Genomic DNA, 27,545 nt, shown 5'->3' with positions numbered 1-27,545 from the left:
TGCCATTCAGGGAGCATTTATTAGCCAAGAATAACAGCCTTCCAGGCAAGGGGAACTCTTCTCGGCCCCTGATCACATTAATTCAGTAATTCTCACAAGAGCTCTGCCGAGGTGGGACATGGGTATTATCGCCATCACTATTTTACAGAAAAGAAACCAAGGCACAGAGCACCTGTATCACTTGTCCGAGGTCCCCAGCTAGAAAGGAGTAAGGACTGCATTCAAGTTCCTCACTGCTTACTGCGCTGCGTCTCGTCCAGTGAGATGGCTGGGCAAAGTCATGTGAGGAGGTTTCCAGCCTGTTCCTTGTGCAAAAGTCAGAACCTCGTATCCAGCAGTCATTATGAACAGACAAGGAAAGATGGAAATGGTGGAGATGACAATGGCAGGTGGTTTTCAAATTCCAGTTTCACTTTTATGCCTGCAAAAACCATGCACTGCAACAACAAGAAGAAAAGTGGCGGCTGGATGTGGGAACCAGAGATCAGACATGATGTTAAAAGTCTGCAGTCATGGGGCTTGAGCTAGTACCTGCCCCGACAGGTCCACCCCCCGCCTCTGACAGCCCTGTCATTTGCAGGGTGGCGGGTCAGTTCCCCAGACCCTCAGGTGACTCAGAGCCACATCTGCTAGGTGACCTTCCAGGAGACGGCACTGCGTCCACGGGCACTGCCAGGACCTCTGCCCCCTGGGTTCCCAAACACCCAGCTCCCAAAGGGAAAGCCTCCCCAGGCAGCCGTTGTTATTTCAGGCGGGGAGGGGTAAGTTCAGTGAGGAGCTCTGGATTAAAGACGAAGTGGCTTTTCTCCAGAAAGGCAGTTATAAGAGATGGCATTTTCATGGTGGAAATTGGTTACCCCTTGCAGCGACACAGCATTCTGTTGCCTGTTAGCTCTGAGGGAGATTGAGAGGGAGAGAAAAGTGGAGAGACACACAGGCTCCCGCCTCACCCCCCACCCCCACCCCCACCCCAGGCAATCAGGAGGCTGCAGACCCCTGGGCTCTGTCATTGCCCCGCTCACTGACTTCAGCAGCGGGAGGAAACAGGCCACCCGTTCCCCAGGGGACGCACACCTGGACACGAGTGGACGTCAGCCTAGAGACGACGTGGAACACCAGAGACTTTCGGTGCACGTGCTCCGAAGGGACCTTCGGAGATGATCCAGCTCAGCGCTGCCCAGTGGAAATGGAATGTAAGCCACACGTCATTTTACATTTCCTAACAGCCATGGTAAAAACTTAAATACATAAGTAAAAAGGAACAGGTGAAATTAATTTTAATACATGAGTTAACCTAATGTATGGAGGATATCATCACCTCAACACGCAATCAATATAAAAATTATTGTGATATTTTACGTCCTTTCTTTATATGCTGTTTATGTGCATTTTACGCTCATAGTACATCTGAATTTGGACTCAGCCACATTTCAAATATTTAATAGCCACATGTGGCCAGTGGCCACCACATAAGAGTGTGGTTGTTGGCAGCATCACTATCACCAGGAGCTCATTAGAAACGCAGAACTCAGGCCCCACCCAGAACCTATGGAAATCAGAATTCAAATGGTAGCACTCACCCTAGGTAATTCGTTAGCAGGAGAAACTCTGAGAAGCCAGTTGCCTCCCCTTAAATACTTCGAGTGGCCGGGGACTCCCTAGCCCATCCCTAAGGAAGCCCATGCCATCTTTAACTGGTCCTAATTATTAGGAAAGCATTTAACCTTCTTTTATTGAGGACTCTGGGAGCTGGACACTGTGCAAAGTGTATCACACAAGTTATCTCATTTAAGCTCAGTACTCCCCTATGAGATAGGGGATAATTTTGGCTCCTTTTTTATAGATGAAAGATCAGAGGTCCCACAAACCTAGATAACTTACCCCAAATCCCATGGCTAGGCAGTCACCTCAGGGTCTGCTTTCTTACCCACTCGCTACAGCAGGGCGTCCCCGTACCTTCGGTCTGCTGGCGCCACCTGCACCCTGCCCAGAGGCAATCCAGAGCCCAGGAGACTTTCCCGCATATTTTTAGTAAAGAAAGTTGTTGTTGGTACTTGACAGAGGTAGTCTTCAGTACCATGGCTTCATATGTCTGTGGATTTCATTTATTACTGACTTCATTTCTTTTCATTTAATATTTCATTTGTTGCTTGAATAAACTCTGTTGTTACCTGCCTTCTCCACATTTCCTTTCTTCATCAAAGTTTAGAATAAGCATAGAAATGGGCAACTAAGCAAATAGGCAGAAATTAATAAAAGCCATATGATGTCATTAGATAGCTCAAAGGTTCCTGGTTTCCAATTAAATTAGGTTCATGGTTAGAGAAATTAGGTAAGGTACACATATGACGTGAGGGACCCCAATTATATAAGGTTCACAGATAGGTACCGCACTGACGAAGATACTGAACTTGTCACAAAATGTCATGAGGTAGCAAGCATGATGGAAGTGCGATCAGATGCGGAGAAAAAGTAAAGAGCAGTGAGCAAGCGGTGAAGGAGTTTTACTCTTTAAGTGTTATGAGGCCATAAACCCCCCAAAACCGGAAGAAGTTGCTTTCCATCCGTACTTCTACTTATGACCCAGAATTGACAACTGTACGGTGGAGGATTTGGACATTGATGTAGAACTCATGCTATTGTTTTGGAAATAAACTATATTCTCAATTCAAAAACAAAATCATTTGTCATGAATAATAACGGAAATCATTGGAAGAGACATCACAATTTTGGGTAAGGAATTTTACACTTTTCATTTATTTTTTTAAATTTTTCTGGTGGGGGGAGGTAACTAGGTTTACTTGTTTATTTATTCTTAAAGGAGTTACTGGGGATTGAACCCAGGACCTCATGCATACTAAACATGTGCTCTACCACTTGAGCTATACCCTCCACTCTAGGAATTTTACACTTTTTAAATGACTACCATATTCTTCAACTTTCCAGGAAGTCGAGAATCACTATATTGAGAAACAGTAGGAAATGGCAGTAGGAGAAGGGAGGGAATGAATAAAACAAGGAAGGGTGAATCTGAATCAAAGGATACCAAGGGGCACCAACTAGACGCCCTACACATCAAATCTACATAAATAAAATACCTTTCTGCTTGTCTGTTTCCACAACACCTAAAATGCCTGCACTGATTTTAGGAAGTATCTTCGGGGTAGTCACACGAGACAGCTACACACAGTGTACACAACATTTGCCTGGGGGGGTGACGAGGGATCTGGGAGAAAAAGACAGTCGTCCCCCTGAGCCGCTGATAGTAATGGGACTTTTACACCATGAGTTGATTAAGAAATGTCAAACATATCAAGATGCCAAAAGCAGAAAAAGCAGATAGTAGTTTTAAACATGAGTCCTGATTTAAAGCCCTAACAGCAGGCAATCTGAATTGCAGCCCATGATTTATGATCTGGATCCTCTGACATGGGCATTTCTATGTGGCTGCAGGCACTGGTTGATTTAAAGATGGTTAATGATCGTCCGGCACAGTCCGGGGACTACAGCGAGCAATGAAATACACCCCAAACACCGTCGCTGGGGCCTTCGGAAGCAGCCCACGCTCCCTGGTCATCATCCTTCCCTTCGTTTGTCAAACACTCAGTGTCCACGTAAGGTGTCCTTCTGCAGGACACGGGCCAGGTTCTCCAGAATAAATGAGATTCCAGTGGGCAGGAAACCACGATGGTTAACGTGCAACGGATTCCCTGGGACGGAATCAACCTCTGTCTTTGCTGCATCCTCTAGGCTGAGGACAAGCCTTAGTTCCCCTACAAATCTGTCAGCTGACCTCAGTCCCAGGGCTGAACTTCTCCATTTAGAGCAGAAATAACCACAACAGCTAACATTTATTGGAGCTTTATTTTGTCCCAGACATCATACTAAACACTTTACTGACATCACCCCGTGGAACACCCCTCCAGCGTGATGAGATTGTGACCATTTCTATCTTACACACAAGGAAGCCAAGCTGCCAGATGGATGCCAGTACCACATCCAATGCCTGCTGCCAGTAGGTGGCAGGACCAGGATTCGAACGCAGATCAGCAGGCCTCCTTGTTTGCAATCATCTGACTCTAATGCTTCATTCTTATTTTCATTCTGGGCATCTAGAGGCTCACAGTAACCCAAAATGCTCCTTCTCAAGGGAGAAAGAAAAGAATGGTTCTTCTGGAGCAGGGATCGCCTCTTCTGACATGCCTCTGAGGGCAGCTTCATTCTAAGACCATCAACTGGCTCATTCCAAAGTTTGAAAGTCATTTTGGGGGCTGGGGCCCCACACCAGGCACCAGAGATGGAACAATAATTCATGGTTCCAGCTCTCCAGGAGTCACAGGCTGGTCTGGGGGGAGGCGGGGGTGGAGGTGGGGAGAGAATTACAATAATGTCAATGCAACGTGGCGTTGAAACAGCCTTCTGCTCAACACCACCGAGCTATCATCACCAAGCTGGCACTGAGCAGGGTAGGGACCTTGCAGACCCTGCCCTCCAGCAGCTTACAATCTGCCGGCCCCCAAACAGCCTAGATGCTGGACAGTCCACACTTGGGCCCAAAGGCAGGGTCAAGACCAAATGTATTGGAGGCGTGCAGAGGGGGTGAGATCACTGTGAGTTGAGGTCATTGCCACTCTCCAGAAGAGATGAAAGCAAAAACAGCCCTGACAGATGCCCTGAGTGTCCCTGTCATTTCTAAGTGTCTCCCTGGAGACTGTTATTTAGGAGAGCTGGAATGGTAGTGCCTGCCATGGCCACATCTGTACAGCAGCCGTCAGCTAAGGATTTCCTGTGGCTGCCTTTAAGTTTCCACTGTTCCACGTTGGTTAGAAAACCTCAGGAGGAGATCATCTCAGTCAATGACACACGAGGCTGGACCCCAGTTAGTGGCCCCAGGGATTGCTGAGGTTCAGTGAGGTCAAATAAGCTTCTTGAACTTGGCTCTGACTTTGAATAAGGTGTATGAGCTGCTTTAACACTCCGAAAGGGTAACTTCTGGTGCAAACAGCCTGGAGCTCCTTCTCCAGGAGAGCCACCGGGGCACACCCTCTTCTCAGAGCCCTGACCAAGGCTCTGGGGAGTTCTCCCAGCCTTCACTGAACCAATTTTCCAAAGTGCTCTGTAATTAATGCCTCCCAGAAGAGATCCTCTTCTTGTCACTGAGAAGAGAAAAATAAAAGCGTTCCTGCAATTGTTTTATACCTTGGGCAGAGCAGATTCATTTTTCACCTGTTCCAATAAAGTTCCATGATGTGGATAATAATGGAGGCCAGCATTTTACAGGACAGCCTGTCAAAGGCCCTTCAAACACGACTCACTTTTAAAGTGCAGAAGTAGGGTCGACATAGTTTGCAGGAGACATCATTATTGCTATTTATTAATAGAACGGTTTGGGTTTTTTTTTCCTATGGAATTTCTGCAAGAGAATAGCCAGTTTAGCCTTTGTCGTATCTGCATGGAACCCCTTAAGTATAATCTGTTTCTACACAATGCACAAATTCACTCATTCACCCACCAAATGTTTGTTGGGCACCTGCTAAATGCAAGACACTCAGGCAGATGCTGGAGAAAACTGACAATGTCCCTGCTCTCATGGAGCTTGCATTGCTGTGGGGGAAACAGACACAACGAAAGTAATGAGATATATCCGTTAAGTATATTATAATTTTTTTGGGTTTTTTTATTTCATTTTTTATTGAAGTGTAGATGATTTATAATGTCAGGTGTACAGCAGAGAGATTCAGTTATACATATACATACATATATATTTTCTTTTCAGATTCTTTTTTTAACTTTATGTTTTTTAAATTTATTATTATATTATTTAATTATTTTATTTTGGTGGGGGGTGGTAACTAGATTTATTTATTTTTAGAGGAGGTACTGGGGATTGAACCCAGGACCTTATGCATGCTAAGCAAGCGCTCTGCCACTTGAGCTATACCCTCCCCCCTCAGATTTTTTTGCTATATGTTTATTGCAAGAAATTGAATACAGTCCCCTGTGCTAATTTGTGATAGATGTTGTATAAAAAATAGAAACAAGCAGTGACTGACATTAAGGGAAATGTGTATTATGGGCCTAGGCTCAAGAAGGACCTCTCTATGAAGGGAACGTTTATACTGCATCCAGAAAGGAGACAGCCTTGCAAAGCGCAGGGACTCCTTCGGGTTTGTGCAAATGTCCTGGGGCAGGATGGCAGACTGCTGAATTGGAGTAGCTAAGAGGGAAGCCGTGAGGCTGCAGTACAATGAACGAGAAGGAAGGGACTGGAAGAGTGAGTGGGGCCCAAGACAGGTGCTTCATGCCCTGAAGGTGGCCTGTTTTCTCCGATCTTCTGCCTGGCTTCACTTAGCAACTTAACACAACAGACTAGTTTCTGACTCCTCCTCCTCTCCCCTACTTAGCACTCCAGGAGCACAATCCTGAGGCTTAAAAGGAAAAGCCAACACACTCTGGCCACCGTCTGCTTTGTTCCAGCAGTCTCCACAGTGATGAAGCAGCAGGCTCCGTGAAGTGAGCGTGGGTGACGGTCCCCCAGCACACGTGTTCTCCCACCCCATCGAGTCGGCCCGGGCTGGCTGCACTCAGTAGGCTGCCACGGTCATTGATAATAATTGTTGCATTAATTGGTGCTGTCCGGACCAGACAGAACGTAAAAGATCCCACTGTGTCCAATAATTAATGTTTTTCCCTCACTGCAACGCCATTAATAAGGGGCTCTTCCAAGAAACGAGTAATTGGCTGGTTGGGCGTCATTAGAGTATTTATAGATAAGCTTTGGTCCGGAGATGTAGAGGAAAGCTGATTATGTTTATTTAGACTCTATTATCTATCGCTAATGTGTTATCCTGCGTTCTGATCGTCCCCATTCTCTGGGTCCTAATGATACAGGGCACACTCGCAATGGGATTTCATGACCTGCAACACATCTTTTTCTCCATTGCAGGGAAGAGAGGGGGACGAGGGGGAGGCTGTTCACAGGTCCCCCTTGCTCCCACTCATCTGCCGTGAACCTTCCCTTTCTGCTGAGAAATTCAGAGCCGGGCTCTCAGAAGTACCAGAAAGACAGTTTCTCCTAATTAAACCTCAGAGGAGTGGAAGTTTCTTGGGTTTGTGATTATCTGAAGGGTTTTTGAAAATGTAAATCTGGTTGTGGAAACATTGCTTTGAAATAGAGAGGGAGGAAGAGGCAGCTTGGCTTTGAGATGCTCTCTCGGTGGTAACAAGCCACGTGACCTCAGAGACCGAGAGAACCCGGCAGAAATACACACCTTACTAGACAAGGAGAGACGTGCTTACAAGTGCTCCCTGGACCCTGGGATGTGGACACGGGGGCACGTGGGGCTGGCTTGTCTCCCAGAAGCCTTTGATCCGTTTGTTCTTGGCTAGAATTTTCAGAAGAGATTTCTTAGGTTTCTTAAAAAAGTGCAGATATGTACAACAGTGTGAATAGACTTAATGCCACTGGATTATACAGTTAAACATGATTAAAATGATATATTTTATGTTTTGCATATTTTACCACAATAAAAAACTACTAGGAAAATAAATAGAACAATACATTTTATAAGCAGAATTTAAACGCATAAGGAAGAACTAGGGTTTTAACTTTATAACTGTCATGTCTCCAATATTAAATTTAGAAAACAAATAGACTTCTTTTTTTCAAATTTTTTTTAACTGAAGTACCGTTAGTTACAATGTGTCGATTTCTGGTGTACAGCACAATGTCCGAGTTATGCATATACATACATATATTCATTTTCGTTTTTTTTCATTAAAGGTTATTACAAGATATTGACCATAGTTCCCTGTGCTATGAAACCAAATAGACTTCTAAATGGTCTCTGAATGTGAAAACACCCTCGAGTTAATTTTTAAAAACCCTAAAATTACCAACAATAATTCAAGACAATTAATTCGTCAATTGAATGAGCTAAACTCGATAGGACTGTGGAGTGAACTCAATCTTATTCATTTTTACAACTTGTTATTTCACAGGTTCTGTGGACAGTTCTTTGTCTACTGGCTGCAATCTCACATAGGTTCCAGAGCTTTTTCTGTGGCTCTTAGAAATAAAGTACCCAGACCCATCAAATTAAAAAAAAAAAAATGTACCTAAGTAAATTCTTTTTATCTACTTTATGTCTAGTAGGATCTGTTAATTCCATACTCCTAATTTATTTCCCCATCCTTTTCCCCTTTGGTAACCATAATTTTGTTTTCTATGTCTGTGAGTCTGTTTCTGTTTTGTAAGTAAGTTTATTTACTATATAGCACAGGGAACTATAGTCAATATCTTGTAACCTATAATGGAAAAGAATCTGAAAAAGAATATATATACACTTTAATAAAATCTTTTAGAAGTGTAGCTAGGTGTGTCTATACATCCACACTCTATACATACAGTGTACATCACACCCATTCACATCTCTCACTGCATTGGGTGGTGGGGAAGATGTGGGATTAGGAGTCCAGCAACCTGGGTTCAAGTTCAGGCTCTGCCCACGTCACATGGTCTATAAGTGATGGGAAGACACATGACCTTGTTTGGCCTCATTTTCCACACCTGTCAGATGAGGACATGCTTGCTCATGTGCACTGGGCAGGGTTTTGCTTGGTAAGAAGTGAGAAGACTTTCGTGGAGGCACCCACTGGGCCCTTGCAGAGCAGGGGTCCCTCGAATATCCATCGCTCCCCATCTGCCCTTGCATGTGTGAAAGCATCTGACTCTCATGGGTGTCTACATCCCCCCACTGCCTTCTCTGTAAAGGACACACTCGAGATCCCTGACATGCCTCTGGTTTTGAAATAAGCTCCCAGAATGTGGACCTGTGCGTGAATGTGTGATGTAACTTTGCACATTAACTGTGTAATGCTTTTAGGAAAACGCTGCCCTTTCCTCGCCTGCTCCCCAGCCCCCTGGGACCAGGTAATTTGTGGGCACATCTGTTGCAGGAGTGGAGAATACTCTCGGAGATATTCTTAGATCCTGGCCTGGGGTCTAGAGGTTGAGAAGCTGGCTCCTGGGACACAGTGATGCCAGCAGCCTCGGTCAAGTCACAGGAGCGAGACAGGAAGGCCCATGAGCAGGGCTGGGCCTGGGCAGGTGGCTGAGTGGTTAGCAGTAGACTGGCCAGCAGGGACATCATACAGAACTGCTGGTGGGGACAGGAAAAGGAGGTAGGTACCCCCAACCCAAACACACACATACACCCCTATCTACCTGATATCATTTACCAGGTATTACCTGGTCCAGGCAAGCAGCTCCACCCCTCCTGGCCTCAGCGATCTCATTTGTATGGGAGGAGTACAGACCTGCTTAGCTCATGGGCCGAGGTTGTTCTGGCTGGTAGCACTTTAATTTACAGAGTGCCTGCTGGGTACCCAGCATTGTGCCAGGTGCCAGAAGGAGAGGAATGGAAGATCAAAGAGGAAAAGAGGAGATGTCATTGTCACCGGCCCTGAAAGAACCCATCACTTCTGAAAATCTTGCCATGGCTCCTGAGGCTTCTCAGCATAAAATCCAAACTCTGTATCAAGAGTCACACAAAATTTTGGGATCCAGCCCTGGGACTTCTCTCAGACAATATTTTGTCATGGTCCTTTGCTATCCTAAAACAGAATTCAGGGGTAATATAATCTATCTACACACAAGATGTTTTCCTCACCATAATAATATATTAACTTTAATATAAAGGGGGGGAAAAGTAATTCGTAATAAAACAAGATGTATTTCATCTTGTATTTCAGGTAAGGTCTCCGACAGGACTTCACTAATTAACACAAAGGCTTGTATTTGTGTGTAAAACCATAGTGAATGCCACAGCTAGAAACACAGACTGACAACAGGGGTGTTGTTTTGGAGACTCAGATACCAAGGGTGATGTTGCCATGGGTGACGTGATTTTCCCAACATGGCGAACACCGCTTGGTAACGATCCAAACAAAACACAGAGCAATCATCCCTTAATTTATACAGTAATTCCATTCCTAGAAAATTCAATATATAATTAACACTGTGCTAAAATGACTTTCTGTTTCTATGAATAAGAGAGTTATGACCAGACTCAGATCATTGGAAATTCACCTACTTGAGTATCTCCTGGGACATCCTCAAATCAGCAGGACCCCGGCCAGTCCATCTTTCTGTAGGACTGTTAGATGCCCTAATTGAAGTCTTACTCCCTTGGTGCCTACTCACTGAATATATGGTACCTCCCAGCAACAAATATCCCAAATGAACTCTAGCGGCAATACCACTCCCCTTGGGAACCACGGAGCTAGCCCCTGCCTACCTCTCCAACATTAATCTTGTCTGACCCTCCTCCTGTTTACAGTGTTCTCGGCCACACAGCTTTTCTCCAGTCCTCCAGCACATCAAGGGGCCTTTGCACATGCTGTTCCCCCCCGAGGAATGCTCTTCCCTGCTGTTCACATGGCAACTTCCCCATCCTTCATATAACATTTCCACGAGAGTGGATTCCCCTAGCCCTGCCCCCTACAGTTGCACCCCAGCCTCAGCCCAGCTGGTTTCCATTATTATCACCCTGTTCTTGCCCCTCAGAAAACACATCAGGCTGTAAAGCTTTGAAATTTAGTTCAATTTAAACAACTCAATTTATTATTAACATTTCAAAAATAATAATTTTCTACCTGCTAATGATAAAGGATAAAAATTAATGAATTTCTCAACACAGTTTGGAAATTGAGCCATTAAAAACAGACAAGGAGACATTCCCTACAGGGAATGTCCCTGTAGGAACTCGATACCATGACCTTCGTCTTGTCTTCATCTCCGCTCTGGTCCCTTGGGGCGACCCTGACTTTGTGCGCCATGTAGGACAGCCCTGTAGCACTCCTGCAGGAAACTCCGCAAGAGTTGGGGACCACAGCCCAGAAAGCTACTAAGGGTCACAACGAAAGTCCCCGAAGGGCTGCTCCAGGAGACTGATGAAGAACCAGGTTTGGGGACAGAAGGACCCTTCAATTCATTCCTTTGTTTCTTGGCCCATTCAATGAAGCAAGTACCTCTGGGGGTCAGGCACGGCCCTGAGCACCTGGGGAGACAGGTGAACACGACAGGAAGTTCCTGCCCTCCCGGATCTACCCTCGGAGTGTGCGGAGACCACAAAAAACAAGGGAGCTACAAGTCAACAAGGCCATTTCGAATTGTTTTAATGTAACAGTGAGCAGAGGGGGGAGGGGGAGGGGACATATTAAGAAAGGCCTCTCAGAGGAGGTGACATCTGAGCCTGCCGCAAGACGCACAGTGGCAGCAAGTCAAGGAGACCAGAAGCAAAGGTCCAGAGCAGGAGAAGACGTGGACGTGGAAGAGGCAGAACTGTGGAGGCCAGTGAGGCTTCCTGCCTCCACCTGGAGGTTTTGGGGTGAGAGGCAGCCCTCAGGATGCTGGAAAACTGTCCAGCGTCCTCACAGGTGTGCTGATGGGGACAAGACAGTGTCACTCCCCTCACAAGAGTGGGAGAAGAGGACAAAATGCTGATCCTAACAGTGGGAGAGTCAAAACAAAGAACAAAGAGGGAGGTGGGGTGTAAAAAAGAAGCCAGGGATCCTCTTTTTCTAAAATAAACCAGCGGCTCCCACAAGTGGGCATTGCTGGGCGTGAGGCCCGGGGGCTGTCAGTCAGCACCTGCAATTCTAAGGGTCTGGTTCCTTCCAGACCCATCTGAGGACCCCAGGCCTCCCTGCCAGGACCATGCCCGGTGGGGGGGGGGGGGGAGTCTGTGTCATTTACGGTGGTGCTGAGAGGACCACGATGCTCTGCTGAGAATCGCCAATATCTTGTACTAGCTGACAAGCTAAAGCTTTGTCCTCTCTGGGTCTGTCCTGAGATAATGTTGTTGTGGGCCCACCTGGAGGAAAGACACATCCACTTGATAAACAGCAAGGGTTTCTTGCCCCATCCATGAGTGGGTGGCACTCCTGAACCCTTCAGAAAATTGTCACTCATGCCGGCAATTGAGGGGCACTCATCTGGGGCCTGCTGGCGACATCTAAACGCCAGGATCAAACAGCAAGAAGCGGGGAAGCCACAAAACTCTACCTCGCCACCTTTTTAATGAGTAAAAGCCTCTGGCTGCTGCCAGGGCCCTCAGAGACCAGCTATTAATGAGTGCTCAGAATAGACCATGCCCGTTTTATACGTGTACGGTGGCCTGGGAGAGACACTTCAATTTCCATTTTACATCTGGTGCCACGTTCAAGTGTCTCCTTGAGGGCAAGAAAACACTTGGCAAGTTTTGTCTTTAAAGAGACATGTTCAAAGAGAGCTCTCCCTCCCCGCAGCCACAGTCTATATGTGAGCACTTTTCAATTTTCAAAGTATATATTTAGATTATGTATATGAAACTCCGAGCGAGGCTGGGCCTCAGCTGCGCACACAGCTCATCCTGCCTCCCAGGGCTGTGAGAAGAGAGCTTTTCTTCCTATCCTCAGAGTCCGTGGTTTCACTCACGGAGCTGGGGACCCATGCCAGGGGTGGGGACAGCCTAGGTTTTGTTCCAATTTACAGACCCTGGTCCTAGTTTGCAGATGATGTGGGTCATAACTTGATGGGCGGAGATGGGGTAACACGGGGGCTGGACCACAGCATGAACCACATGGGGCCCAGCAAGGAGACGGGATTGGCTGAGCCTGTGTGGAGGGCAGGTGATGGGCCTGGATTTCTGCATCAACTTTGCAGGGGTCTTTCCAAGATGAGAGGAGGGTCTTGAGGCGAAAGAAGGAGGAGGCGGAGAAAAGAAAAGACTTTAGAAGACAACATATGCTTGGAGGTCTCCAGGACACCTGTTGTCACAAGGAGCCATGGTCTGCAATGGGGGTTGAGTGTGACGGCTGGGAGCCACCAAGCGCCCCGTGGTGTGATGGAAAGCACGACCCCCAGCTCTCACACTTACCAGCTGTCTTCATCCCCTTGGGCTGCAACAACAAAAACACCACAAACTGAGGGTTTAAACCACAGCCACTTATTTCTCGCAGTCTGGAGCCTGGAAGTCCAAGATCAGGGTGCCAGCAGGGCCTGTGTCTTATGAGAGCTGTTTTCCTGGCTTGCAGATGGCCACCTTCTCACTGTGTCCTCACCTGGCAGAGAAAGAGAGGGCTCTGCAACCTTCGTCCCCTTATAAGGGCACCAGCCCCATCATGGGGGCCCCACCCTCATGACCTCATTCAAACCTAATTACCTCCCAAAGGCTCACCTCCAAACACCATCACAGTGGGGTTTGGGGCTATAATATATGAATTACAGTGTATGTGGGGTGGGGAGGAGGGGACATAAACATTCAGCCCATAGCACTAGCTGTGTGGTCCTGGGCAAGTTGCTTGGTCTCTCTGAGCCTCTACTTTTTATCTAAAAATGGGATCATAATCCCTCTCCTTGTTGTGAGGATCACATGACCTGCCACGCGTACAGGGCCTGCAACATGGGTGGTGTCTGTGTTTGTTTCTACAGCCCAGGAGTCATCTGAATTCTCCAGCACAGGACAGCTATCCTCCAGTCAACCTCAGAAGACTCACAGAATAAGTGTGTCATGAACAGAAGAAACCCAGAGAAATAAAACATATCCATATTTTGAAAGGGGACAATGTGGGACGCAAGTCACTGACAGTGTGAATTACTGTTGATTTCATCAGCGCTGCCATCCCCGAACGAAGAGCCCCAGACAGCACGGTGGTTCCAACCCTAGGCCTGCGGCATCCCGGGGCGTTTCCAATTATCTCCAAGTGTGTTGCAAAACTCTGACCAAAGCGAACTCTAGTTTTCTCTGATTCAAAAAGTCATCATTCTCAGTCATCAGCATGCTGGCAAGCGGGAGAGGTGCCACAGAATGGGGCTGTGGCAGAGTCTGCCTGCTGCTTCTCCCATAATTCCTCACTCACGAGCCTCTGTATTATTAAGGTAGCGATGTGCCCAGACCCCACTCCCAGCCTTACAGCAAGGTGTGGCCGCATGACTAAGTTCTGGCCACTGAAACAAGAGAAGTTCATAGGGAGGGACTTCAGGGAAGGGTCTCTGAAAGGGGGAAAGGACGACAGGCAAAAGACCTCCTTTGCTCTACCCTCTTCCTTCCTTCCTGCTGCCTGGAATGTGGACACAATGGCTGGACCTCCAGCAGGCATCTTGAAACACTGAGGATGGAAGCCAAATGTTGTGAGTGGCAGAGCAAGAAGAGAGACATAGCTTGGGCCCCAGGTGATCATGAAGCTACCACACCAGCCTATCCAGGACTTCTTATACGTCAGAGGGAAACCTTTGTACATCTAAGCCACTGTTACTGGACTTCTCTGTTTGATGCAGCTGAACCTAATCCTAATATTTATGTTTAGTTAGGGACTGTGTGAAAGGGAAGCTCTGGGTCCTTGGCTACCAAACTATTCTTGGCAGGGTACACAAGTAGGAGGAGGAGAAAGGGGGCAGAACCGAGGAGAAAGGGGGCAGAACCTCATGGTGCAGGATGTGCATCCAACAGCACCTTCTCGCTAATGCCTACCCATCTTGGCTAGTGCTAGACCCTGGGTCTATCCATCTGTCCCTGCGTTACCATCTAGAGACCTCCAGCCTAAGCCAAAATCCAGTGGCAGAGGGCGGATGCTGCCACAGGAAAAGGACGTGAGTCAAAAGGAACCCTGGTCCAAGTCCTACCTCTGACTTTTAAGAGCTGTGTAACTTCAGGCAAACCACTTAACCCTTGAGCCTCAGTTTCCTTCTCTGAAAAATGGGGGTTGCAGTAACTCCTACCCCAAAGGGCTCCATGGATCTATAAAAAAAGTACCTGGAATTCAGCCCTCAGGTATGATAGGTGTGATTATTGCCAAATCGTTATGAATTGATATCATTTTCAGAGAGAGATGTCTTGGGGCAATGGCACATCCTCTCCTTATAAAGGCAGGAGGTAAAGCCTCATAAAGGCTCGGGCCAATGGCCTCACTCTATGTCTTCCCAAGTAAGGTGGAATCAGCACAAATGCCCAGAAAGTCGATCCTGACAGTCTGAGAATTGGAAAGAGGACAGGATTGGGAGGGAAGAGACCCACCTCCGACCGCTGGCTTCACCACTAACTAGCTGTGTGATCTCAGACTAGTCTCCACCTCTTTCTGAGCCTCAGTTTCGTCACCAATGAAATGGGGGTGTCCATCTCTGACACCCCTTCTGGCATCAAAGCGCAGCAACCCCATGAATGCAGGGGAGCCTGAGAACCAGGATCCAAACTGTCAGTCTACTTGCTGTACTTCTCTACCTGCTGTCAGTTTTGCCTCCAGCCTCCTCACACCATCATTCACAAAGGGTCTTTCCCACTGTATTTCCATCTTATCAAGGGCCTGATTCCAGAAGAAGTGTCATTTCTGCAGACACTGAGGCTGGATCTCAGGACTGGGGCAAGGAGAGATGAGAATGAGAAAGAAAAAGACCTGCCTCCCTGTATGTAAACGATGTAAGAATTCAGATGTGCAAAGCCAATCAATTGGAAGAGTGCTGGTTTGTAAAGAATAGCCTAGAAGCACGAATAATCTTACTCATCTGTGTCTCACTCAGATGCGGCCCCGGCACAGATGATGGGAGGAGAGTACGCTGAGAGCTTGGTTACAGAGCTTGCAGCTTTAACGCTTAACATACATCATTAATTCAATCCTCTCCATAAAATTCCCATCTGGTAAGCACCCCGTCTTCATTCTGCCAACAAGGTTGAGAGATAAGTAAATTCATATATTTTGCTCAAGTTAAGGTCACACAGACCGTAAATGGTTGAACCAGGATTATAACATAGATCTAATCTAGGTGGGCACCACAACACTTGAAAAAGATACAGCATGAAACGGGATGATGTCAGGCAACAGAAGAGAACCGGCTGGCTGAGTGACCTTGGGACAGTCGCAGAATCTCTCTCTGCCTGTGTTTTCTCATGTATCAAAAATGGTATTGGAGGTATCAGAGCCCCACCCTGCTGCGTGGTACCTGTTGATGGATCTCCAAGCTGCCAGGATGCCCTCCCACAACTCCACACTCAGTGTATATCAGGACGGCCAAGGGGAGAGCAGGAAGCCATGGAAGCAATGCCCTGCTTGGGAACGTCCAGATGGACAGAAGGTGGGGACTTGACTTCACACATCCTCTCTTCCCTGCCCATCTCCAACCATCACCAGAACCCTGCGGGTGTCTCCACTGGGTCTCCAAATCCAGGCAGGTCTGCTAACAAACCTGCATGTGTAACTTGTGGGCTACAGGGGACAGCTGGGGTATTTGAGGCCTCTCTAAATGCCCACCCCAACTCCCTCTCTAATAAAGACTGTCTCCACCCACGAGTTTATTTAGGGGGTGGGGTCCTCTCAACTGCACTAATGTTTACCTGCATCGGCCATGCAGTTGGTGCCAAATGATGTAACCACTCTGTGGCATCCTCTGAGACTTTTGCAACAGATAGACGGTGTTGCTGTAAAAAATTTAACAAGCCTACAACTGACACCCAAACTCCTGGATTCGCCAATGAATCTGATGCCCACGTGTTGCCAAAAGCATTTATTGTCTCATAATTTGATTTACTTTTTTCCATGCGGCTCCCAGTGCCTGCAAGTAGGGGCAAAATGGCTGATGTCTCCAGATGCCACGGAGGCTAATAAAGCTTGCTGTGCTCCCAGCATGCTCTCTGCTGTCAGAAACCGGCAATTAACTTAATAGGGTTCTTGAAATGGAGTCGATCCGGGAAATGTGGCATGTGTTGACACTCTCCCGCTGATCCAAGCAGCCTCCCACCATTGACTTGCCGGGTCTGTTTGCTATTTGAATTATTTAGGAGCTTGTTATGTGAATTAAAAAGCAGCACTTTGCAGCATTAAGTCTAATATTTTATGATCTTCAATTGATTAGGTGGGCTTTCAGGATTACATGGAAAGGTTAAGATAAAACACGCCTCAGACAGGCGGCTCTCGCCAGTCTGCTTTGCTTTTCAAAAGCCTAAATGAAAACCCAAAAGGAGCCTGCCTCCTTTTTCCCTTCCGAGTGAGTCTTCTGGAACCTGTTTTTGGACCATCAAAGGGCTTTTCCTCTCTGAGGACACCAGGGACCCCGGGTTCTCAGGACTGAAAGGAGGCTGGTCTGCCCTTTCTCTACCTTTCTTTTGTCTCTTTCTTGGAACAAAGATACCAGTGCTGACATGATGCCCGGAGGGACAGCCTCCCAAGCCTGGGCCTGCAAAGGGAAAACCCAGCCACTCACTCAGACCTGCATGAGCACCAGGGCCGCACTGCCCTCGGCCAAGGGTGTGTGTCGTACACACCCCAAGCAGCGCCGAGTCTACAGAGCGCCAAGCTCCAGAGGACCTCCCCTGCCATGAGTGCCAATTCACACTTTCCTGCCCTGCCAGCTGCCACCACCTTCTCCCCTGGCTGATGACAATCGTTTTCGACTGGGATTTCCCCCATAAGTCCCATTCCAATCCACTGTACACTCTGCAGCCAAGATATCTTTCTAAAATCCAGCTCCAGCTATGACACTCCCCTGCTCAAAAACCCTCAAGGACTCCCTATTGCCTACTGAGTTAAGCATGTGCTCATCAACCTGGCCTCTCTTTTCAGCCTCATCTTCTGTTGCTCCCATATGAACCAGCCAAGCTGAGCTATTTATCATTTCAGAAAACACCCTCTGTTTTCTGGACTCAGAAGCTTTGCTCTTGACATTCACTTGGTGCCTTAAGCTTCCCGTCTTCAACTATTGAAAGTCCACCAGTCCTTGATCATGAAAAGAGTAAGTAAGTATATAATATAGGGCTTCCTGTGTTCTAAGCACTTTATATATTATTATTTCATTATCTCCATTTTACACATGGCAAAATTCAGGTTCAGAGAAGATAGGTAACTTCTTCAAGGTCACTCAGTTAGCTGGGATTCAAATTCAGGTAGATCAGGCTCATTTAATTCCACTTGCTTGGTAAAGCCATCCGTGCCCCTACCTGGGTGCTCTCTTTCTCCTCTGAGGTTTGCAAAATCTACCCTTTCCAGGGCACTGACTTATTCAGGTTGCAGGTATAGGCACCCAGCTTTCTTCTCTCCCAGCACGCCAACACATTGGGACAGTCTGGGCCCCTTGTGTCACAGCAGGGCACAGAGTCAGACTTTGCACGTAGTCAGACTTTGCAGACTCAGCAGGCTGTCAACCCAAAGGCACAACCCCTGGAGGAGTTCTCCTGGTTCCTATCACACTTTTCCACTTCAGCAAAGTGCCGAGTGAGTGAAGGTGCAAGTTCTAAAGGAAGAATGATTTGAACTTGAATCTGGGCACCACCTCTTTTAACCATGAAACCTTGGGAAAAACAGATAATTCACCTCACTGAACCTTGGTTTTCTCACCTGGAAAGTGAAAATAATGGTAGTCTCTTCTCCATAAAGAAAATTATCAAAATTAAATGAAATAATTCATATAACGCCCTTATGGCACATGGTTGCTGGCACACAGTAAAGGCTCAGGAAAAGTTAGCTGTTCTTACCATTGGAGTGAGCCTAGCTGGAGTCTCCAACCCACCCCCTGCAGCCCTGAGACCCTGGGCCTGGCATCTCTACACCTCCACTCCCTCACCCGGACCATGGGCTATTTAAAACTCACCTCACAGGATTATGAAAAAGGACTTAAAGAAATAACAGGAGGCCTGGAAGAGAACAGATGCTCAATATATTAAAGTCATTATTATTTTTAATTCTTATAAACTTTACCCAAGCTGAGGATTTTTTTTTTCCTGGACATGTAAAGATGGTGCCTGACCCCTGAGATCAACAATCCTGTGCAAAACAAATGGTATCTGCTGCACCCCAACCTTGCAGCAGGCTCTGAGAAAGGGGATGGATGCAGCCCAGCCCTGGCCTGCAGGGGGCGCTCGATTTAATGCAGGGAGGCTGCAGAGGAGCCCATCTCACCCCAGGCAGAAGGAGGGCAGAGATGCCAGGAGGCCTGAGCCTAGTCTTAGGGGCTCCAGAGAGGAGTGGCTGCCTGATCCCATAACCCATGACCCATCAGATGTGGTGGACATGCCATGAGGAGGAGAGCAGGCACTTTGGTAACTGCAGCATGGACAAGAGTGTCTGCATGATTAGCAATGTCCTCTTAGGAGACTTCTGCCCTGAGAGGGGAGGCTGTTACTAAAATCCCTTAGGTAAGGAGTTGTCTTCCGAATCTCTCTGCTATAGGGAGGCTCTGAAGCCAAGAAGCTCTCAGGAATTATGTCACCACCGTCACAAATAACAACAGCTGGGTTTGGTTCTTTAAGGCATTAAGGTCTTTACCTTGGGTCATATAGATGCATTTAAGGGGGCTGGAGCCAGGAAGTCTAAAATATGTACAAAATCTTATATAAATGTATGCAGGGATATACACTAGGTAGGGGTTCTATAAAATTCTGTATACGTCAGGATAGGCTAACTGCTAGCTGCAGTAACAAATAACCCCTAAATCTCAAAGGTTTAATACACACGTCCCAGTCCAAGCAGGTTGATAAGGAGTATGCAGTGAAGGGCAGAGCTCTGCTGGGGAGCTCCACCATCTTCAAATTGTAGCCCCCAAGGTCACCCTGGGCCACATTCTCTTGGCAGGTGGAGGAGAAAACAAGCACGAAAGATCTTGCAAGAAATTTTAGGGGCCAGGCCTGGAAGTACAATGCATTACTCCTGCCCACGTTCCATTGGCCAGAACTCAGTCCCGTGAGGCCCCTGATTGCAAAGGAAGTTGGGAAATGTAGTCTTCTCGTGTCCCCAGGAGGGAAGGAAAACTGATTTGGAGAACATATCTCATAGGCTTCCGAAAGAACTCGCACAGAGGGGAAAAAGCGCAGGGGATGAAGAAGGATGACAAGTGCCATTTGCTTTATGTACATTATTCACAAAATTCCCACAATTAATACTAGATTTTTTTTTAATTTTATATCCATTTTATAGAGAAGAAAACTGTGAGCTCAGAAAACTGTCACTTACAAAGGATGACACAGGAGTGAGTGGTGGGGCCGAGAAGACACATCAGGATTGTCTCTTGACAACATACAGCTTTAAAGGCATCCCATTTTACAACTTTTGCATATTGTGTATTTTGATTGGGAAAGCAGCTGGGAAGGGAGAAGATAATCTTGAGCTTGTATTTTGAAGATCAGCTAACATTTATTGACTGCTTACTCTGTGCCAGACACCATTCAAAACGCTTTTCCACGTACTGAATAATTACCCCCTACCAATAACCCTCTGAGCTACATGCAGCTATTATCCCAGCCTTACCGACGAGGAAATGGAGTGCAGAGGAGCTGTGTAGTTTGCCCAAGGCCCCACAGCTAGTAAGTGGGGGAACCGGGACTCTATCCCCAGTGGCTATGCCAGTTCCAAAGGCAAACACTCCTTCCTGTACATGCTCACAGCCTGCAGCCGCCCTTGGCCACCCCATGGGTTCAAGGCAAACAGAGAATGTGTCTCCCTCATCCTCATGCCACCACCTTGCAGCCCAAGCCTGATTCTCCCTGTCGGAAGTCACCTCCTGAGGCTGGCCAGCATCCGCCCATGGGCACGCTGACATACCAGTAGAGTCACCAGCCACTTGCAAACTTGTATTCCCACAGCAAAGCCCACCAGCCCATGCAGAGTGGGCCCTGCAAGCCCACAAGCAGATGGCATCCCCTTCACAACCCCTTTCAATCCGCCTGATGGTTTCATGAAGTTACACTTTTACTATCCCTGACCACTCAGTCATTTAAGCCAAAATAAATGCAGCTACTGGGGCCAGAAGGAGGCCTGGAGTGAACGTAGAGGGAACCAAGGCAGCCTGGTCTGTACTCAGGGCCCCCTGGCACTCTGGGGTGCCGCTTCACACAAGGTGAGGTCCTGAGGATGGACAGACGTCTCCTCACCTTGTGCCTCGTGTGCCTTGTGTTGACTTCAAGCTCTTACCCACTAGCAGCAAGCTGGTGGGTGGGTGGGTGGATGGGTGGAGGGGGTGTGGAATCGTCCCTCAGGCACTCAACAGAGGTATTGTGTGGGTGGTGGGCCCCCAAGACTGAGGAAGGGTGAAGGACATAAAAGTACTGAGATCAAGGGAGGGAGACCCTCAGACAAAAGTGCAACTAAAGCCGAAAGCTCAGAACAGAGAAGAGGGGCAGCCACACCGGTCTGTGCCGGGACCCTCCAGCGCTGAAGTAAAGGTGCCAGGACTAGAGCCAGCTGGACTTGGGTCAGAGCCCAGCTCATCCATTCGCCCTCCAAACCCTCAGTTTCTCAGCCTGTAAAATGGATGCAACGAGGAGGGCCTGGGGGGATGGAGCACATAAATCTCTGAGCACCAGGCTTGGCACGTGTGTTGGCCCAGGGGCCTTTGAATACAGACCTCTTAGAAAATGACAAAAGAGGGGTGGAAGAAGCAGACAATTCTCTAATCATTTGCATCATCAAAGGAGACACCTTATTTATAGTCATTTGTTTTGTAATTAAAATAATCACCTCCTCGTTTCTCATGGGCCTGCATGAAGGTAGCGTGAAGGTAGATCAGTCGCCTGTGTCCCTCCCCAGGCTGCCCAGCTCAGACCAGGCCCACAGAACTGAGTGTTTCTGGCCAGTGTTCACACTCCACAGCGTTCTTCACAGTCCGTTCTCTTCCTCACTCCCCGAAGCAGCCCTGGGAGGCAGGTAGAGCTGACCTCATGACCCCATTTCACAGACAAGGTCACGGAGTCTCCCCAAGAGTTTCCGGGAATGAGCAGCAGCTCTGGGCTCCAAGCTCAGGGTGTTCCTGGTGACACCGAAGGGGCTCAGCACCCTCTTCACTGCCTGAGGACCAGCACAGGGGCCCCAGGTCTACCAGGCAGAGGCCAGGCACAAGGCAGAGGTAAGAGCACGGGCCCTGGAGAGAGGCCCTGTGGGTTCCAATCCTAGCGCTGCCCTCTACAAGCCCTGAGACCTTGAGAAGCTGCTGGATCTCCCTGCATCTCATCTGTAGAATGAGGGTGACGTTCCTTCCTGCCTCCTAGGGCGCTGCGAGGACTTAAAGAGCTGATAACATGTGTAACGCAATTAGAACAGGGCCAGGTGTGTAGAAAGAACCATTATGCATCACTACTGACCCCCTGTATGGGAAACCACACCCACCCACCCAGCTACCTTCCATTTGCTTCTGGTGCCCCTGGACAACCGGGGCTGCAACTTATCCATCTTGGAGACTAAGACAGAGAGGCCATGCAGTGTGCTGGTTAGACCTGCAGGCTCTGGTTAAGTTCAGATCCATCACTTCTGGCCATGTAACCTCAGCGACCTCTCTGTCTGCTCTGAGTTTGTTTCCTCCTGCATAAAAATGATAATGATAGAATCGATTTCATAGAGATGCGAGTATTTCGTTAATGATGTAACACACATGAAGCACCTAGAACCGTTCCTGGCACACGCAAAGTGCTAAACAAGTGTCCGCTATCACTGTATCTATGTCCCCAGCTCCCGATCCAGTGGTGCTAAGCAACTCGTTTTGCATCTGTGAATGAGCTGAGTATTTATCCTTCTTGTCCTCCGGATAGCCAGAGAGGTCTTCTCCAAATTCTCTCCCAAAGGTAAGATGCTGGAACAGGCGCTGGCCACCAAGGATGGTCACACCAGGTCCAAGATACTCATTGTTTATAATCTCACTGAGTAAATAAACAGTGTGAGATGGGAAGGCAGGCCAGGGCTTCCAGAAATACTCTGTCCCTGGCTCCAGCCTGGACACAGAGATGCAGTGACCCTGTGATCCTTGCCAGTTGACTCATCTCCCCAAACATGGGCTGAGCTTTCGGCCTCGCTGGCTCCTTCAGATGGTCTGGCAAGCCCAGCAGGAGCCAGTCTAAAGCAGCTAGCTCCAGCAAGAAGGAAAAGCAGGTGTGAATCTGTGATTACTGCCAAAGAGGGCAATCAGAGCAGAAAAGCTCTGGCTAGGGGGGTTTGGGGACAAAAGGCCAGTGCGAAATGATGTAGCCATTGGTGGGTGGCACTGAAGGGCAGGTAGCTGTAAGGTGGGCATTGCTGTGCTGGGAGGCGGAGGTCTACAGGGTTCCTGGGCGCAGGCTAGGGAAGAATCTGGAAGGTACCTCCATCACCTCCCAGGATCAGGGAGCCATGGGGAGAGCTCCCAGAGACTGGCTCCAGCCTCATGGTCAAAACTGGTCAGGGTAGAAAGATGGTGACATCAAGAAAAGTCTCCAATTGTCTAGTGCCCTTCCTAAAAACCTAGATCACTTTAGAAAATTACTACTATGTTTTTAATTTTGAAAATACAACTTCCATGCCAATGACATCACTTATAATCTCAAATGACAGAACTGGGCACTTAGAGATGACACAGTTCAACCACTCTGATGTACCGGTCAGAGGCTGTGACTCCATCCATCCATTCTGCAGGATTTACTGAGCACCTACTGCAGAGCAGGCACTGATCGAGGTGCTGGGACCTGCAGACAACATGACAAACTAGGGCCCCATTCTCATGGAACTTGCACTTTGGGGAGGAAACAGACAATATATGATAAGTGACTAGAGAAAGATATATGGAGAAAGGATAAAAATTAGGAAGAAAGCAAACTGCTTTGTGATAGTGATGGACAAGACTGCCAGGTGATTATGAAGCTCTCTCAGAGGTGACAGCCGAGCTGAGGCCTGAAGCAGAAGCCATGACAAGGGCAGAGGAAGAGCTCTGCCTGCAAGTGCAAAGGCCCTGAGGCACAGGTTCATTTATGGAGGTCCAGGAAAAGGGAAACGTAGATGTGACTGAGGCGAGTAAGCCCTGCTAACATTTATTGGGCTCTTTATGCCAGGCACCATTTTAAGCATTTTACTGGTAGCTTATTAAATGCTCATAAGGACCCCTGAAGGTAGGGTTCCATTATTAACTCCATTTACAGCTGTGGAAACTGAGGCCAGAGAGGTTAACCCACCCAAAATTACCCATTTAAGACCCACCGGGCAGAATTCCCTTCCTGGCATTCCAAACCCAGGCAAAAGCTAGGGGACACAGACCCCGTGGGCCTCAGAAAGGAGTTGGGATTTCGTTCAAATACAATGGGAAGTGATCAGTCACAACATACGTCAGTGGCCAGTTCAGTGATTACTGAGCACCTAGTGTGTACCAGGAGCCAAACCCCTTCCTGCGCCCAGGCAGCCTACGGAGATCCTGGGGTCGCAGGCAACAAACACTAGGCATGCGCCCTCTCTGGCGACCGTCCCTTCCCGACCCGCCCCTCAGGCCTACCCCATCCGCTGCCTTCTCACCAGGGTCGGAACTGGCGCTCTGGTCTCGGCCCCTCGGACCCCAGCGCGCAGAGCGCAGCCACCCCGCGCCGCTGGCAAACCCGGCTGTCAGACCTGCCTCTCGCTCGGAGGCGCCGCCTCCTCCGGAAGCCCTCCCGGGTGTTTCTCGGGGAGGCCAGCCTGGCCAGGTTAACCTGTAATTAGAGCGCCAGGATCACCAGCCCCCGGGGAAGCCTTTGTGCCATCAGCTCGGCCGCGCGGGTCCAGCACCATAAGCCCCTGGTGTCCGCGGTGACCACGCGGTGGGCACCCGGCCGGTGGAGCGCGCACGCTGACCCCCGCGGGCGCCTCGGCTTTCTCGACCCCTGCTCCGAGACACCGGAACATTCCATCCCGGAACCTCGGCGCCCCGAGGATTCCCAGCCTCGAGGTGGCGCGGCCTGATTGGCAGGTCCTCCTTTGTCAAGGGTCGGGGCCGAGGGAGGGCTGTGGTGCCGAATTGCTGTTTTTACTCCTGCCATCGTTAATTCAACTATTGACAGAGAAAGGAGGGTCCGCCGCGGCTTTGTGTCACGCACTCACTGTAATTTACTTGAAAAGAATTAAATCTCAATTACCTGCCATTCGTTTTGCATAAAACGAGCCGTAAGGAGGCTGCAATCGCTGAGTGCTTGAAAGGACAACAGCCCCATTGTTGCCATATTAGGACAATATTTCTCAATTTGAAACTTAAAACAGTCGAATTAAGCAGCTTTGTTTGACCACGGTGGCCCACCGATAGGCAAGACTGACACCCCACCTCGGACGCCAGACATTACAGTTAACGAGCATAATTTTCATTCATTTAAGTCTAGACCGATCTTTTAAAATCGTTGCATTTATTGTAGAAATGTACCTCCCAAATGTTAGAAAGGAAAATGTAATCTTTTGTCTGTTACCTAGCCCAGTTGATAAATTATCTAAATGCCGTGAAAATTCCTCCTGCTGGAGCTAAAATCAGAGAAAACTGTAATTAAGCCACTTGAGATTTGTTTAAATGTCCAAAGAAATCACACTGTTTTTCAAATAAAGTTACTTCTGTTCTCATTTTCTCTCCTTTCAGATATGGTCATCAGGTAAATATGACTGATTAGCTTTTCAACCAAGGCTTTTAAAGTGTATTTAAAATATTCAATTCTGCAAGATTACATCACTGTTAACTGGTGTGTTCAGCAAATTTGAAGCCCAGCTAGGTTTTTAACAACTTCTGTAAAAGTAAACCGCTGCTTTCAGTGAGCTGTAGTTTCCATTAACGTTAATGGTTTTTCAGTAACAAAATGTAACTGTTCAATCAAGCTTGAATATTAAAAAGAAGCCAGTTACTAATTGTAAGAACCCTTGAAAAACAAGGCAAAACTGCAAATTAAAAAATATAATTGGTAACATTGGGAACTGTGTTCAGAGAGAAAAAATGTTATATGGCTTTATGGATATGAAAATAGAGGTGATCTATTTCATATCTATAAATCTATAAATAAACCTGAAAATAGAGAAGATTAAAGAATAAAAAGGTAATTTTTTTTTTAATCCGAGTGGTAAAAAGCAAGCTGAAATGCTGATTTAGTGCCCGGGATAATTAAACTGTGAAAACCTAGGAAATTAAACCCTGTAACCTAGGAAAGCAAGTCAGAGTAAAACTGCATTTGCTATCGGTAACAGTGGACTTGTCTAATTTTAAAAAGTGCGATTTTATGATTGAAATGTTATTAATATTTTAAGAGGATTTTTTTTAAAGAAAGAGTAAAAGCTGCTGTCTTCTTTTTCTTCTTTAATGAGTAGTCTTTTAAAGAAAAAAATATTTTACCGTCTGCTCCTTTTTATTTTTTAAATGCGTGTGAAAATGATAATGTTTAATTTTACTTTTAATGACTAAAATTTTATAAAGGACTGTTTCCTTTATTCTTTCGGGAGAGGATAAACGTTTGGCTGCAGCAGAAAACAAATTACATGCGGAATAAACCAAGGACTCGACTCTATTTTCATGACTGGGTTTTTGAACAATAATCCACAGAGGTGGGGTAGAAAGGGATTCATCAGGCAAATGAAACAAAGTCCCTGATCTGTATTCCTTTTCTGATATCACCTCCTGGAATATCGGCAACATTTTAAGTTCCAGCCTAAACCACAAATTCCTTCAGAACAAATCAAATGTCTTTAAAGAATATTTCTGTTTGAAAAGGAATTAAGCTCTCCTGAAAGAATTTTAAAGGTTGTGATATTCACAGTCTGATAAAGCAGCACCTTTAATGAAATTCTAATTAGCAATTTCATGCACTTTGCTATTAGTCATATCAGATTAGTGCACATTTTCACAGCCTTCCTTTAATTAAGTGCACTTATTCCAAGTTTCAAACACTTTCCTTATAAGATGAAAACTGTGCTGAAATGTTATTTAGTAAACAGAGGAAGTGTGAAAGTGTAGGTGCGCGTGTGTACAGGGGCAGACATTTTTAACTGTCTACAAATTTTTTTACATTTAGAGTTGGTGAACTCAGGTTTTCATGCCTTCTTTCTTGTGTTCTGTGTTTCTTTGGTATTTCTAAAGGACCTACTCAAATCCTTAGCCAAGTGCATATCGTGTGTTTTTGCCTAAAACATATTTTCTGTATGTGTATGTATGTTGGCAGATTTTTTGCTTGAAACATCTTTTCTTTATGTCTGTGTGTGTGTGTGTATAAGGAAAGAGAGAGAAACTATGTAATAGACAATATTTAGTTTTTAAAATCTCCTCTGAAAAGCAACAAACAAGCACTTGCCCGTACAAAGTCCCCATCCCGTCAGCTTTCACAAGCACCTCTTTTCCTTTGAAAACAGCAGTAAGATGTCATTCTACCTTCTAACTTTCATTCTGAAGCCCCAGCAAGGAGCAGGCGGCTGGCTTCACGGTGAGCCGGATGCGGGGACACCGGATGTCTTCCTTCATTTCAGACTCAGCTTCTCCTCGCGAGAGCCCGGCAGTCCAGCCAGTCCTTTCCTAAGGATTCACACCCTACAGACCCCAGAACCACCCACCCACCGCCCCGATCATCCCTCCCTCCCAGCCTGCTGGAGGGTTGCTCCAGTTCAGGGAGATGGTATTGTCTGGGAATCAACCTGATCTTATCTGTAGCCTTTTGTCAAGAGGAAATTTTTGTTGCCTGTTTTGCTCAGAGGTTGAAACTTGTAATATATTAACTAATTGCTTGCATCTCTACCACATGTTCTCTTGTTGGTGTCATTCATTTATACTGTAACATTTTTGACATTTTTAGATCGTCTCTTGG

At 47.1% G+C, this 27,545-nt stretch overlaps 1 long non-coding RNA gene across 2 annotated transcripts; it reads right to left on the bottom strand.

The window, feature by feature from the left end:
• LOC105095090 (uncharacterized) lies at window positions 1-27,379 on the bottom strand. Of its 2 annotated transcripts, XR_004139819.2 has the most exons (4): window positions 27,116-27,379; window positions 12,921-13,104; window positions 1,075-1,173; window positions 1-437 (listed from the first exon to the last, which is right to left on the bottom strand). It is a non-coding gene; the product is annotated as an uncharacterized LOC105095090 (long non-coding RNA). The 2 variants fall into 2 exon arrangements; XR_004139820.2 differs by lacking the exons at window positions 1-437; window positions 1,075-1,173 and adding an exon at window positions 4,355-5,156.
• Between the last annotated feature and the right edge of the window lie 166 nt (window positions 27,380-27,545).

This window comes from Camelus dromedarius, chromosome 8 (assembly GCF_036321535.1).
Source record: "Camelus dromedarius isolate mCamDro1 chromosome 8, mCamDro1.pat, whole genome shotgun sequence".
Taxonomy (NCBI): domain Eukaryota; kingdom Metazoa; phylum Chordata; class Mammalia; order Artiodactyla; family Camelidae; genus Camelus; species Camelus dromedarius.
The sequence above is the reverse complement of the archived record's forward strand: the minus strand, read 5'-3'. Positions and strand labels throughout refer to the sequence as shown.